Consider the following 16162-nt stretch of genomic DNA (forward strand, 5'->3'; position numbering starts at 1 on the left):
CTGTCTGGCTCTCTGCTTGGCGAGGAGCCTGCTTCCTCCTCTCTCTCTGCCTGCCTCTCTGCCTGCTTGTAATCTCTGTCAAATAAATAAATAAAATCTTAGGGAAAAAAAAACCAAAAAAATCATGTTCAAATCAAGTGTGTTATTTGTATGATTACTGAGAATTTGGAAATTTTGCCCTTAAGTGGAATGCATCACTCTTTTCTCTGGTCCTAGTCCTGCCTGGAATCCGACTGTATTTTCTAAAACACTGTGGTGGTAGAGAGAGAATGAGTTGTCCTTTCTCCTGCTGTTTCATGATTTTGAAATTTAAGTTTTCTTGACCCACAAGGCCCTCCACTTAGGGATCTGTTTAGAGACAAATTCTGCCCACTAGGAAAGGAGGACAAGTGGGTTCTCATCCTAGAGTTTCTTTAGATCCTACAGAGGTGGGGAAAAGTGAGGTGTGGTTGTCCTGCTCTCTGCCCTGTGTTTACACAGTGGGACAGACACTGTAGGCTCCAATTAGAATCCAGAAAATGAAGTTTCTAAACATTTATGTCCTCAGCGGCTCCTTACCCTCAGTGGAATAAAAAGAGCCATTTACACATAATCGATAAGAAAGAAAAAGGTCAATAGTCCACATCCAGTGGACTCTCACCTTTTTAGTTATGTTTCATTTAAAACTTGAACTCATGTCTCCTCCTCCTGCTAAAAGAAACGGCTTTGCATCATTTGGGGTGACTCTATAACTCTGGTCCTCTCTCAGCCACCAGAAGAACTGTTTCTTTTAATTAATTAATTTATTTATTTATTTATTTATTTTCAGCATAACAGTATTCATTGTTTTTGCACCACACCAGTGCTCCATTCAATCCGTGCCCTCCCTAATACCCACCACCTGGTTCCCCCAACCTCCTACCCACCACCCCTTCAAAATCCTCAGATTGGTTTTCAGAGTTTATATTCTCTCATGGTTCATCTCCCCCTCCAATTTCCCCCAACTCCCTTCTCTCGAACTCTGCTTGTCCTCCATGCTATTTGTTATGCTCCACAAATAAGTGAAACCATATGATAATTGACTCTCTCTGCTTGACTGATTTCACTCAGCATAATCTCTTCCAGTCCCGTCCATGTTGCTACAAAAGTTGGGTATTCGTCCTTTCTGATGGAGGCATAATACTTCATAGTGTATATGGACCACATCTTCCTTATCCATTCGACTGTTGAAGGGCATCTTGGTTCTTTCCACAGTTTGGTGACCGTGGCCAGTGCTGCTATAAACATTGAGGTACAGATGGCCCTTCTTTTCACGACATCTGTATCTTTGGGGCAAATACCCAGGATTGCAATGGCAGGGTCATAGGGAAGTTCTATTTGTAATTTCTTGAGGAATCTCCACACTGTTCTCCAAAGAGGCTGCACCAATTTGCATTCCCACCAACAGTGGAAGAGGGTTCCCCTTTCTCCACATCCTCTCCAACACACGTTATTTCCTGTCTTGCTAATTTTGGCCACTCTAACTGATGTCAGGTTGTATCTCACTGTGGTTTTAATTTGAATCTCCCTGATGGCTAGTGATGATGAACATTTTTTCATGTATCTGATAGCCATTTGTATGTCTTCTATGGAGAAGTGTCTGTTCATATCTTCTGCCCATTTTTTGACTTGATTATCTATTTTGTGTGTGTTGAGTTTGAGGAGTTCTTTATAGATCCTGGGTATCAATCAGCCTTCTGTCTGTACTGTCATTTGCAAATATCTTCTCCCATTCAGTGGGTTGCCTCTTTGTTTTGTTGACTATTTTCTTTGCTGTGTAGAAGCTTTTGATCTTGATGAAGTCCCAAAAGTTCATTTTCGCGTTTGTTTCCTTTGCCTTTGGAGACATATCTTGAAAGAAGTTGCTGTGGCTGATACCGAAGAGGTTACTGCCTATGTTCTCCTCTAGGATTCTCATGGATTCCTGACTCACGTTGAGTATCACTGATGAATATGGATGCTAAGATTCTCAACAAGATCCTAGCAAATAGGATCCAACACCACATTAAAAAGATTATCCACCATGACCAGGTGGGATTCATCCCTGGGCTACAAGGATGGTTCAACATTCGCAAGTCAATCAGTGTGATAGAGCAAATCAATAAGAGAAGAGAGAAGAACCACATGGTCCTCTCAACTGATACAGAAAAAGCATTTGACAAAATCCAGCATCCATTTCTGATTAAAACGCTTCAAAGTATAGGGATAGAAGGAACATTCTTGAACTTCATAAAATCTGTCTATGAAAAAACCCACAGCAAATATCATCCTCAATGGGAAAAAGCTCAGACTTCTCGTTGAGATCAGGAACACAACAAGGATGCCCACTCTCACCACTCTTGTTCAACATAGTATTAGAAGTCCTAGCAACAGCAATCAGACAACAAAGAGAAATAAAAGGTACCCAAATTGGCAATGAAGAAGACAAACTCTCTCTCTTCACAGATGACATGATACTTTATATGGAAAACCCAAAAGACTCCACCCCCAAACTACTAGAACTCATACAGTAATTCAGTAATGTGGCAGGGTACAAAGTCAATGTACAGAAATCAGTGGCTTTCTTATACACTAACAATGACAATACAGAAAGGGAAATTAGAGAATCGATTCCATTTACTATAGCACCAATAACCATAATATACCTGGGAATAAACCTAACCAAAGAGGTAAAGGAACTGCACTCAAGGAACTACAGAACACTCATGAAAGAAATTGAAAAAGACACAAAAAGATGGAAGACCATTCCATGCTCTTGGATTGGTAGAATAAACATTGTTAAAATGTCTATATTGCCTAGAGCAATCTATACTTTCAATGCCATTCCAATTAAATTTTCACCGGTGGGTATTATGGAGGGCACAGATTGCATGGAGCATTTTTCTGAAAATAAATAAATTAATTTATTAAAAAAAATTCCACCAGTGTTTTTCAAAGAGCTGCAGCAAATAATCCTAAAATTTGTATGGAATCAGAAGAAACCCCAAATCGCTAAGGAAATGTTGAAAAACAAAAATAAAACTGGGGGCATCACGTTACTGATTTCAAGCTTTACTACAAAGCTGTGATCACCAAGACAGCATGGTACTGGCATGACAACAGACACATAGACCAGTGGAACAGAGTAGAGAGCCCAGATATGGACCCTCAACTCTATGGTCAAATAATCTTCAACAAAACACAAAAAAATATACAATGGAAAAAAGACAGTCTCTTCAATAAATGGTGCTGGGAAAATTGGACAGCTATATGTAGAAGAAAGAAACTCAACCTTCTTTTACACTGTACACAAAGATAAACTTGAAATGGATAAAAGTTGAACTGTTTCTTAGTTCATATTCAGTGAACGTTTCTAAAGGGCCTGTGAGGGTTAGGTATCTGGCTGGGCAAAGTCAACAGATAAACCAAATACCATTACTTTATAGCAGGTTTTGATTTATAGCTTGATAGTTGTGTGGTTATTTGTTTAGTGTCTCTCATCCCTTTAGAGTGTCAAGTTCATAAGGCAAGGATTTTGACTTTTTTTTTTAACTAATTGGAATTTATTTTTTAAATTTATTTATTTTTCAGCGTAACAGTATTCATTGTTTTTGCACCACACCCAGTGCTCCATGTAGTCTGTGCCCTCTCTAATACCCATCACCTGGTTCCCCCAACCTCCCACCCCAACCGCCCCTTCAAAACCCTCAGATTGTTTTTCAGAGTCCATAGTCTCTCATGGTTCACCTCCCCCTTCAATTGGAAAGACGAGAGGATTTTGACTTTTTAATATTTAGTGTTTGGCCTGTGGACTGAATGCAGCAGATATAAAAGCCAAGCAATCCTGAATGACAGTGGGAGAGGGGCCCACCTCCTCCAATGGCAGGAATGTCCACGGACTTGTCACTTACCTCACCACTGCCACACCAACCACAAGGCCCAACCACCAACACTTAGATACCACTGGTTATCCAGAATTGGAAAGATCAAGTTTGGCCTTACTGAAAAGAATGGGAGCTTGACAGCTTAGGAACAGACACATAATCTTGCTTTCATTTTTGTACACTTGAGATTGTGGCCTGTGAAATTTGAATGTAATGCACAAATCATTCCAGAACAACACTGGCTTCCCTACCATGAGCAGTTTTCTTGGTCAGTAGAAATCAGACCCAGCTTCTGAGAAGAGGCACCATATGGGCTCACAATACAAAGGGATGGGACTATTAGCCAGGGCTTGTCACATCACTGACGTTCTGACAACCTGTCCATCTATACTGATATCTGAGCCTATGTCTTCCCTGAATGGTAGTTGAGATTCAATTTTGACCAATATCTAGGAAGATTGAGAAAGCAGATGAATCTTTTACTGTTGAGGAGGACTCATGGTTTCTTTTCTACAGATAGGCTGTACCAGAACTATCTGTTAGATTCTTCTATCTTCACCCAGAATCATGTCTGAGTCTTAGTTATATTTCTACCCCATGCATTAGAGCAGAGAATGGAAAGTACATGATGTGCGTAGTGCAGGACAGAGTAGATGAGAGCCACGGGGTGTGTGGGGTGTTCTGCTGACACATGGTGTCTTCCTTCACACCTTCTGTACAACTCTGAGGATGCAAGTTTCCTCATGTCAGGTGTTCCCTTCTGGGGAAGGATGAGGTGCATACCTCATACCTCTATTATTTCCCCCTTGTAGACAAGGTCATTTTCATTGGGTCAGTGTTGGCTGCATTTTAGTCCCCAGCAATGACTGAGATAGATTCCAAACAACTGGAGGAAACCCTGAGGTGACAAAGGCAGGCAGATGCTTGTATTAGGATTAGCTATGAAATCATCATAGCCAAGCATGAATTTTGGAGGAAGATGAAAGTCCATTAGTTTCCACAGAGGCTTGGTTTCTAAGTAAAATGAGAAAGGCTTTCTGTTCAAGTGAGAGAATTAAGTTGTCCAGATTATCAGATGACTTGATTCTTTCCTTGTTTGCATGTATTCTGTGTACTCGGGAACATAGGAAGACAGTTCCCTCTCAACAATACTCTTACTGTCATCTTGACTAGTATCTGTGTTCCCTGCTGAGGTGAGGCATAGTCTGTCATTCAGGAAGACACATAAGAAAGCTGTTGTTCAGGTCGCCATGGAGGTATAACAGAAGTTTAACCAATTTGCTTTTGTTGTCTTAGGTCTCAGTTTTCTGATGACCCTTATCAGGAAAGGGCAAATGTTGATTACCAGTGTTGCATAATTCAGAAGACTTTTCAGTCTCTCTTCATGTTTACTTATTTACAATTTGTTCTTGTGATCAGTGACTGTTGAAAAGCCCATTGCAGTCACTGAGTCTCAGTCTCTACTTCTGTAAACAAGGATAATTGCAAGACCCTATTAAATGGTGCCCAGTGAAGGCACCAAAGGGAGCAGAAATATTTCAGAATTCCTAGAACTTTCTCTTCTACTTCATCTGAGGGGCATCTTCCTTCCCATGCCTATCCATTGTTGATATTCAAGTTGGAGTCACTTCTTTCTTTGTAGGGCTCCATTTTCCCAGCGATTCCTGAGGTATGCCACATAATCCACAGTTTCTCAGGCCATGCAGACACAGAACATCATCACAGTCAGAGTGATGATAATAAGCCAGTGTAATTTCCAGATGCTATATTCTCAGATCTCTCCCAGCAGGTTTGTGGTCTGGTCACCAACAATCCACCCAGAAAGGACACACAGGAAGCCCAGCAATTTCACCCCTACCAGCTCAACTCCAACCACCTTTCTGAATGCCCCCCTGAGCATATAGTGGTTTGCAGGGGACTAGGGACATAATGTTGACAAATACTCAGGCTCACCTTTGAGAAGCTCTCTATCTATGGCTAATAGGTGTGGAGCCCAACAATGGGGCTAGAGGGTGGAGAGGACAATAATAATAGAACTAGGGCTGGGGGTGTAGAAATTTCCCAGAGGAGGAGGAGGTTGGTTATATGTGTTAAAGGAGGCATGTGAGGAAAGACCCTAATGCAGGGGATCCTGTCAGAGCTGGGTTTGAAGGATGAATAGTTCCTTCTAAGGGCCACGGTGGCATTTCCAGGCAGAGGAACCCTCATGGGTAAAGACACACAGACCAAGCTTATTTGAATGATTTCATGTATTTAAAGTTAGAGGCAGCCATGTGACAAGGGCAAGTTAGAGATTTAAGGATAGTGACTACCTGACTTTCTGTAACCTTTGAAATTACCAATAACACTGACTGAGTTGTTTACTGATTTTGGACAGACTATGAACTCAAAGGTCAATCTGGGAGTGTCCACAATGCTTTGCCAACACTCATGGCTGGTTGGGGGTGGAGACGTGCTAGTGACTGCAGTCCAGCCCCACCCCCTTTTCAGTATATATAGTCCAGCCTCACTGAATCACCGCTGGTGGGAAGGGAAGCTCCGCACACACAGGCCGGCAAAGACTAGCACACACTGCTGAACAGAAGCAGAGAGAATTCACAGAGGAAAAGTGGCCATGGACCTGATTCCAAGCTTTTCCATGGAAACCTGGCTTCTTCTGGCTACCATCCTGGTTCTGTTCTATCTGTGAGTAACTGTCCAGATTCATTGCCTCCAGAACCTTTGAGTTGGATTGCTAATCAGCATCCACCCCTTTTCCTTGTCTGTTTTGAGGAACAAGAGTTAACAATGGGGAAGTTGCTATAGTGTTGGATACTTCAGAAATGCTAGGCACACTTAAGGGGTCATAATTACCCTTACCAGATCTCCTGAGGAGTGCCCCCCACCCAGACCTCTACTACAATTTCTGTAGCTAGGAGGGTTTAGGTGACATTATTTGCTTCTGGGGATAACCTTCTGATGGAACACCATGTATTTTTAATACATGTACCCAGCAACAATTTTAACCTTTCAGCACAGGTGAGTAGTGAGACTGTGATTCAGTACTGATGTGAGAAGCATCCAGCTAAGTCTGGGGATGAAGAGGGAGAATATTCCTCCCTCAGAGAAGACTTCTGGGGATACTCCTTGAACCTGGCCCTACAGAAGGTCATCACGGGACCACAGGATTAGCATCTCATCTGCTTGAAGCCAGTAGACAAGACCACCATGTAAGCCACATTGTGTGTTTTCTGTCTGGCAGTGGAGCTGTCACTGGATCCTGTCACCACCAGGCAAACAACCCTGTAGACTTAGAAGACACTGGTGTGGGCAAAAATCAGTAGCTATAGACCATGCCCTCTGCATGGAATGCGATGTAATAGCAATAAAAATGAGTGGCTTTATTTTTAGCCCCTTCATTTGTGCCAACACCAGCATGACTCTACCAAGAAGAGGAAAGCTGGAAAGAATCAGAAAAATTCATCCAGTCCACCTTCTGCCTTCTTATGGATCCATGTGAGTTTAGACACTAGATCAGATCTGTCCTTGGGTCCGGTGTTACTGACACATTCACTCACTTGCTTGGCTTCACTTGGGAATTCATGTAGCATGTTGAATGTTCAGAAACGGGAACTGATTTGTTGTGGTTGGGATGGTAAAGAAGGAATGGAGGTGGGACTAACCAAGGCCACCCTGGCTTCTGCAATTGGTACTGATGCATCTAGCTGTAGTAGAGGAAGGATCCAAATACCCAGGTGGACCTGTGGTGTCTCTGCCAGGTTCCTAAAGCACATGTCCTTTCATGCAACTTTGTGGGTTTCTTTGACTATAAAATATAATATTTGCTGGATTTGAACAGAACATTCAGAACCTGTACTCCATTAAAGGCTAGCCTCCAAAGAAGAGGAGACAAGGCCTTAATCCCAATCTCTGGAACATTTTACCATTACTCATTTTATGTTGCATAATACATATTCTGCTGTCAACTGGAGGTACCTGGATTTTTGAAGGCCCCCCTATCAGTTAGCTGAAAACACCTCAGGGCTTGCTGAGCCATTTCTACCTACCATACTTTCCTTATTTGCCTCGATGGGGTTAGCCTTGTAGGCTTAGCAGGCTCATGGTTAAAATGGTTTCTGGCAGCCTCTTCCCCCACCTCTCTTCTTCCAACACTCTGTCATCTCCCAGCAACACCTAAGAGGAAGGACTGCAAGAATCTAGAACCCTCAGTTGTGGGACACATGAAAGATGATGGCAGGTAGCCCTGCCATTGGAAGCACCATCTGTAATGGGCTTTTGAGATAGCTGATGCACAGAGTTGGTAAACTCTTTGTGAGTGACCATCTTGAAAAAAATGAGTATACCTGACAGTGTGCTGAGCCAGTGAGTATCTCAGGTTGAAGGACCAGATGCCATGAGGGGAAGAATGGCCTGGAAATGGATTGTTTCTTACTGATTCTTTCATATGGTATCATTTAGGGCACACACAGGTCAGTCCCCCTTCTCTGTGCTACAAGAGAACCAGAGTGCCTGACAATAGACTTGGGTGGAGCCGAAAGCATCTCACTTTTCAGTAAGGTCAGTAGAGCCTCGAACACAGTTTTAATTGTACAGAAATAAGACTGTTGTTGCTCCAGGCCTCTCTACAAATATATGATGAGGGAGCAGGAGGCTGGCTGAGGAAGGAGCAGGGGCTGGCGCCTTGCACCCCCTCTCCACCCACTCCCCTTAATAATATGTGTGACATTCCTCAGGCACCCCTGACTGCCCTGAAAGAAGAACAAATGGTTATCTTGCAGAGATCACAGTCCCTTAAGGCAGGAGTCTCCCTTTGTTTGCAAATGTCCTTGAGATTTACAACAAAGAAGTTACCTTATCAATAGCCCAATTTCCAAGGACACATAACTCAGTTCCTCAAGCCCTAATGCCACCCTCCCCTCCATGAGAAACCAAAGGAGGTGGAGGTAAAAAGAAAAGTAAATAAAGTTAAATTTCTTCTAAACCTAAATCTCACTCACAAGGATGCTTGATAGCAGGAATGTAACATTCCACCAGGAAACTCCCAATTGTCTTTATGTTAATGCCTCATTAGAAGGGAAGTGGCCTTGACTTGATAGTAACCAGGCCTTCAATATCCTGATAGTATTCTTTGCCCCAATAGCTCTTCTGAACACCCCTTTGTCCTCACCTACCCAACTCCTGTGTATATAACCAGACACTCCTCACAGGCTCGGGGCAGCCGCATCTCTGCCTGCCCACGGGTCCTGTCCCCGTGCTCTAATAAACCACCTTTTTGCACCAGAAACGTCTTAAGAATTCTTTCTTTAGCCGTCGGCTCCGAACCTCACCTAGGCTCTAGAACTTCATCATTTTGGCGAGCCAGCCAGGAGATTTGTGAATCTTTACATTTGGACTCTGAGCTTCGGTGCAAAATTGGTGAGTACTTTTCTCTCTTTTTCCTTTACTCTGATTTCAGGGCTTCTCAAGGAGTATGGTCTTATTGGAACACTTGCATGTCAATTGCTCAGGCTGTAATCCTCTAGCCCGTGGCTACTCTACGGGGAGGAGAGCGTCTGCCTTTTGGCTGTAAGTTAGTACCCTGGCCGGAATGGCAATAAGACCCAGAAACTTGATGTCCTCTCTTTATTCCTGTTCTTATAGAAAGTTGTCTCTCTTGGGCACGGGACAGCCACCTAAGTCACCAGGACGGCTGCCAATCTTAAGACTCCCGTGTGAGGTTTCCTCCTGATTGATCTAATGTGATCCCCTCCACATCCCTGGTCTAGTCACTTCTGGCCGCGAGACCTCCACTGGGAGCCAGCTGAAACCAGTACCCGATTGAATTAAAACGCAACCGGGGACCGTTTCCTAGGGAAGTTGGCTGCAAGGACCACATGTGTTGGAATGTCGCTTAGACCATGATGGATTTCAGCCTTTACTGTTTCTTGTTCGTGTCTTCTACAAACTGCTTATAGCTATGAAATTAGGTAATTTCCCCTTGCCAAACTTTTCTAGTATTTCCATGGGTTAATACGGCAAAACAGTATGCAGTCTTCAGGACAGACAATGGCATGGCATAGCAGTTTCCTAGTCCATTCACCAGGCACCCATCTGTAGCCTAGGATGCGATGGGGAAGTGGAGGGACACCGGCACCCCTCCAGGGCCTTTTATGGCAGGGATGCCTTCCCGGGGAAGGCAGGATGGTGATCAATAGCGATATCTTGAGGGACGCCTCTGGTCGCTTTTGACACACAGGAACCTCTGACATATCCTGCATGGGACGCCACCCAGGAGTCAGGGGGATTTGGTAATGGACCTTCATTACTTTTCTGGAAGCATGGCCTCAGTAGGCTTCTTCAGTTCCCAAGAACTCTACCTTGGGGTGCCTTTTAACCCACTGGAAATTGGATTGCAAAACTTAGGAAAGGACTGAGCTCCTGTAACACTGCATGGCCTCAGTGGGATCTATCCGTTAGATCTCCTCTGCAGGAAACAGGGCAAATGGACCTAGGATACCTTCACTGCTCATACCTAGGCCTTCATTGCTCTGCACCAGGACCCCAGACTAAGGGGCTTTTGTGGAATGTGTTTGTCCAAATGAGTCAGTTAGTAAACCCAGGTTGTTGGGCATCCTTAGCAAAAGGGGACTCTGACTGTCTCTCTGTTTCTCCCAATATTTGTGGGGGTTTCTCCCTCACTCACTTCCCATGTTAATGGCTATAACTGGAACCAACTTGGGTTAGTCTAACTCGAGACAGAGACCGTAAGGAATATTCCCAAGCAGCTGCCGAAACTCTCTTTGTTTCGGGGAAGTTTCCCTGTCTTCTCTGGCCCGACATGGACTGCTTAACCCCTCCCCCCTTGCCGGTGGGAAATCTTGGCGTCTGTTCCTTTGTTGGGTGCTTATGAGTTCTAAAACCAGGAATCCTTTCTCTGCCTCCTGGCAGCACTTTGTTTCCTCTGTTTCCCCCTTATTGTGTGTCTGTACCAATGTGCGTGCAGCCTGCATGACTAGCCTCTCGATCATGCACCACGGCTCCTTCTCTCTTCACTGTCAAGGAGCAAGAAGAGCACCCCCTGGACCTAACACCCCACTCGTGTCTCAGGTAAACATTCAAAGTGGAGTGGGTCCAGGTGAAATGTAAATCAGTATTGGAATGAAGTTAAGTTTGTTGGTTTAACTAAGATAAGATGCGTCTTTGAAGTTACAGTGGTAAATGTGAAGCTTTTCTTCTATAAAAGTTTATTGAAGGTCAAATAAGCGTGTGTTATTTATTAAAATTTGTTAGCAAAGAGATGACTAAATGATGGTTAATTGTCTGTCTCAAAGTTCTAATGGGTAATTGCTGAAGTAGCTTTCAAAGTCTTTGGTAACCTGAAAGTTTTAAAGTTTTGCTTGGGTGACAAATGGAATTAAATTGTGGACATCTAGGTCTTAAAGGATAAAATGCTAAGTCATTAATTACCGGATGTAGGTTTGTGCTTTTGACTTCTTAACTGCAAAGAAACTAAGAGTATTTAAATCTGTTGGTAAACGTGTTTTGCACTTAACTGTTTCATAAATTTGACATCTGAAGAATTCTGTTGTAACAGTTCACAATTGGTTAATACTTAGTCTTCACTAGAGATTAAGGGGTTTCTAAGAGTATCAAATTCTGCTTAGTGTAACTAAGACTGATGGAAATAAGGGAAACTCTGTAGGAAAGTAGATGATATGTAAGAAAGATTTAAGGAATGGGAATACATTTTGTTGAGGGTAAGGGAAGGTAATTTTGTCCTAAATGAGATGGTTGTTTGGAAGAAAATGGCTTGGGAAAAAACCTGAATGCAGAGGAAAGTTGTAGAAGGTTTATGAAGGGAAATCTTAAGAAAAGGAATTTTAGCTATGGTCAAGATGGACTAAGATTGAAATGAATGGGTTTTAAAGGTACATTGGAGTGCAATTGCAGGGTCATAGGGAAGCTCTATTTTTAATTTCTTGAGGAATCTCCACACTGTTCTCCAAAGAGGCTGCACCAACTTGCATTCCCACCAACAGTGTAAGAGGGTTCCCCTTTCTCCACATCCTCTCCAACACATGTTGTTTCCTGTTTTGTTAATTTTGGCCATTCTAACTGGTGTAAGGTGGTATCTCAATGTGGTTTTAATTTGAATCTCCCTGAGGGCTAATGATGATGAGCATTTTTTCCTGTGTCTGATAGCCATTTGTATGTCTTCATTGGGGAAGTGTCTGTTCATATCTTCTGCCCATTTTTTGATGTGTTTGCCTGTTTCGTGTGGGTTGAGTTTGAGGAGTTCATTATAGATCCTGGATATCAACCTTTTGTCTGTACTGTCATTTGCAAATATCTTCTCCCATTCCGTGGGTTGCCTCTTTGTTTTTTTGACTGTTTCCTTTGCTGTGCAGAAGCTTTTGATTTTGATGAAGTCCCAGAAGTTTATTTTCGCTTTTGTTTCCTTTGCCTTTGGAGACGTATCTTGAAAGAAGTTGCTGTGGCTGATATCAGAGATTACTGCCTATGTTCTCCTCTAGGATTCTGATGGATTCCTGTCTCATGTTGAGGTCTTTTATCCATTTTGAGTTTATCTTTGTGTACGGTGTAAGAGAATGGTCGAGTTTCATTCTTCTACATATAGCTGTCCAGTTTTCCCAGCACCATTTATTGAAGAGACTGTCTTTTTTCCACTGTATATTTTTTCCTGTTTTGTCAAAGATTAATTGACCATAGAGTTGAGGGTCCATATCAGGGCTCTCTACTCTGTTCCACTGGTCTATGTGTCTGTTTTTATGCCAGTACCATGCTGTCTTGGTGATCACAGCTTTGTAATAAAGCTTGAAATCAGGTAAGGTGATGCCGCCAGCTTTATTTTTGTTTTTCAACATTTCCTTAGCGATTCGGGGTCTCTTCTGATTCCATACAAATTTTAGGATTATTTGCTCCAGCTCTTTGAAGAATGCCAGTGGAATTTTGACCGGAATGGCGTTAAAAGTATAGATTGCTCTAGGCAATATAGACATTTTAACAATGTTTATTCTTCCGATCCAAGAGCATGGAATGGTCTTCCATCTATTTGTGTCTTCTTCAATTTCTTTCATGAGTGTTCTGTTCCTCAAGTACAGATCCTTTACCTCTTTAGTTAGCACTCCTGGGTATTTACCCCAAAGACACAGATGTCGTGAAAAGAAGGGCCATCTGTACCCCAATGTTTATAGCAGCAATGGCCACAGTCGCCAAACTATGGAAAGAACCAAGATGCCCTTCAACGGATGAATGGTTAAGGAAGATGTGGTCCATATACACTATGGAGTATTATGCCTCCATCAGAAAGGATGAATACCCAACTTTTGTAGCAACATGGACAGGACTGGAAGAGATTATGCTGAGTGAAATAAGTCAAGCAGAGAGAGTCAATTATCATATGGTTTCACTTATTTGTGGAGCATAACAAATAGCATGGAGGAAAAGGGGCGTTAGAGAGGAGTAGGGAATTTGGGTAAATTGGAAGGGGATGTGAACCATGAGAGACTATGGACTCTGAAAAACAATCTGAGGGGTTTGAAGTGGCGGGGGGGTGGGAGGTTGGGGTACCAGGTGGTAGGTATTATAGAGGGCACGGCTTGCATGGAGCACTGGGTGTGGTGAAAAAATAATGAATAATGTTTTTCTGAAAATAAATAAATTGAAAAAAAAATAAAGGTACATTGGTATAAGACTGAAATTGTCTCTGTTCAAAAGGACAAGGTTTTTCTTAGATTAATTGATCTGCTGTAAAGAAAATATAAATGGTTTTTCTCTTTGCCTGCCCAGAAAAACCAGTTTCTATGTTTTGTTTTATCAGGTGTTTAACATCCCTAATTATATTTAGGCATGTGCTTTAAAACTTGATAAGATTTTAACAAATGTTGACAAAATTTAAGTTGTAAATCTCTTTAACTCCGGCTTTTCCTTGATATGCGAAGTTGCTCATGAAGTACTACTGAACCAGTGACAAATCTTGGGTTACATTTGGGAAAATGCTATAACTATTCTAGAGATTCTATGCACTTCCTAAAGTTTTAATGTTGTAAGAGATCATCGCTTGATATTGTAATTACGGAAATGTTATGTGTCACAGAAGTAACCTGATTTCCTTGCAGCTAAATTGTAAACTCCCGTGTCTCTTTAGCTCTAACCATATCCACTCTGAGTTTTTGTCATTTATAATTGTTTTAATTCTCTTGTAAAATGAGTTTTATCTTCAAGGAGATTCATATAAAGGACTTTCAGGACAAATACAGATATTTGATATACTTGAAAATCCTAAAACTGAAATGGGTAAGAATTTCCAAAACTAACTAAAGGTGCATTCACCAGAATTAGTAACATGGGACTAAATGAACTAAAAGACTATAGTGTTGTGTCTCTTAATGTTTTGTCTTACTTTAAACATGGCTGGTTCTCTCTAATGTTTGCTCTTCCAGACTAGGGATACTTCCTCTTAGTTATCTGTAACTTAGAGAGATGTAAAAATGCTCAAAGCATTCAACTTTTCTCTCTATCTGAACCCTCTGAAACCAAAAGGTCTCAGTAACTATTCTTTCTTCCATGGCAATCAGTCATTTGCATAAGTTCAATAAGAATCTGTTCTCCTTGTAACAGGACACCATTGGAAACTGGTTATTTTACCAAGGCTTTGACTGGGATGTCATATTTGAAAAGACTCAGATATGACCAGACAGTTTAAAGGAACTAAGATTGACTTTATGAAACCTGGAGCCATAAAGCCCCTTGGGACTGTTGGCCTCATACCTTGCTTACAGAGTTCCCAGCAGCCTCACCAGGTGAGTAAAGAATGTCACTCCTTGGTAGGTGCAGTCTCAGGAAGAGGAATTCGCCCAAAGGTACTGCAGGCATGCCTGATGGCAAGTACAGGGCTTGGCTTCTGGCCTGAGAGGCTACTAAAAGTTCAACCTAGAGATTCCTTACAAAAAGTTCCAGCAAAGCAGACTCTAAAAGATCTATTGATCACACTCACTGTTCTTGCTGAGCTTATGTAAATAATTAGGCCAAGTTTGTTAAAACTGAACTTGTTTCACAAGTGAATTAGTCCTGATTTGGCTATCTCTGGAAATGAGGGTTATTTTAGAGAGAAAAATTATGTTTTAGTAACACACCTTTATGGATGTTAAATTCTAGATTTGATTGTCTTTAAATGTTTACCTAAGCTAAACAAATTTGAGGTAAACTTCAGAGAAGTTACACAATAGCTTCTTTAGTCGATCTTATTTTGTGGGGATATTAGCAAGACCCCACAGCACATGATTAAACAACTGGAAAAATGGGATTGATTCCCCTATAATTGTATAACTTAACTAACACCTTGTGTGTGGCTAGAATAATGAAATTGCCTAAATGCCAGCATACCACACTCCATAGGATTAACTATGGACTTGTGGAGGCAATGGATGACCCCATTTTCTTTACGAGTGGATTGGATGATGCATGGGGAACTCCTCTTATCTCTTGACAAGTTTTCTCCCGCTTGACAATGATCCTCTGTAATCAGGATATTGTTAAGCCTGGACCACTCAAAGGTCTTCTTAATGGTTTCATCCCTTAGTCATATTTATCCTAGAAGCTACCTCTGTTGAGGTGCAATTGCAAACAGATGCTTTAGCGAAACCTAGAACAGCCCTCCTATAAAAAGAGCCTCAAAGCTCACTATGGGACAGTCCCTGACTGTAATGACTTCACATCAGGTCCAGAGTTGTCTTAGAAGCCAAAGGCCACCAATGGATGGCCGAGGCCAACTTATTAAATACTGGGCTACACTTACAGATATGCCAGAAATAATACTTAAAAACTTTTCAGACTTAAAACCTAGTTACCTGTATGCCTGAACCTGACCACTATACTTCTTTCTCTATAGAGCAAAAATGTTCAGAGGTTATTGATCTTGCTTACTCTATCTGGCCAGATTTAAGATGCCCCTGTTAAAAATACAAATGACAGTTGGTTTTCTGATGACAGTAGTTTTCATAGAAAGAATAAGAAAATCTAGATATGCCATAGTGCTCACTAGCACTTTGCAATTGCCAAAGCCTAAGAATTAACACTTATACTGACTCTAAATATGCCTTCCTGGTACTACATGCCCATGGAGCTATTTGGAAGGAAAGGGGATTGCTATCAAGCCATAACTCCCCAATCAAGTATGGGCCTAAGTTACAAAACCCTCCTTAACTTACTAAGGATGGTGTATAGCAAATCTGGGATGCATATCTGTGGCTTACACCCACGATTGGACGGCTCAGTCAAAA

At 41.9% G+C, this 16162-nt stretch overlaps 1 protein-coding gene across 1 annotated transcript in view; it reads left to right on the forward strand.

The window, feature by feature from the left end:
• Positions 1–10956: 10956 nt before the first annotated feature.
• LOC122895351 (cytochrome P450 3A12-like) overlaps positions 10957–16162 on the forward strand; it is a 36193-nt gene continuing 30987 nt past the window's right edge. Inside the window, exon 1 of the mRNA XM_044232704.1 lies at positions 10957–10967. The gene's annotated coding sequence lies outside the window, so the exon portion shown is untranslated. The remainder of the gene's footprint in view (positions 10968–16162) is intronic.

The sequence above is a fragment of the Neovison vison genome, chromosome 14 (genome assembly GCF_020171115.1).
Source record: "Neovison vison isolate M4711 chromosome 14, ASM_NN_V1, whole genome shotgun sequence".
In the NCBI taxonomy this organism is placed as follows: domain Eukaryota; kingdom Metazoa; phylum Chordata; class Mammalia; order Carnivora; family Mustelidae; genus Neogale; species Neogale vison.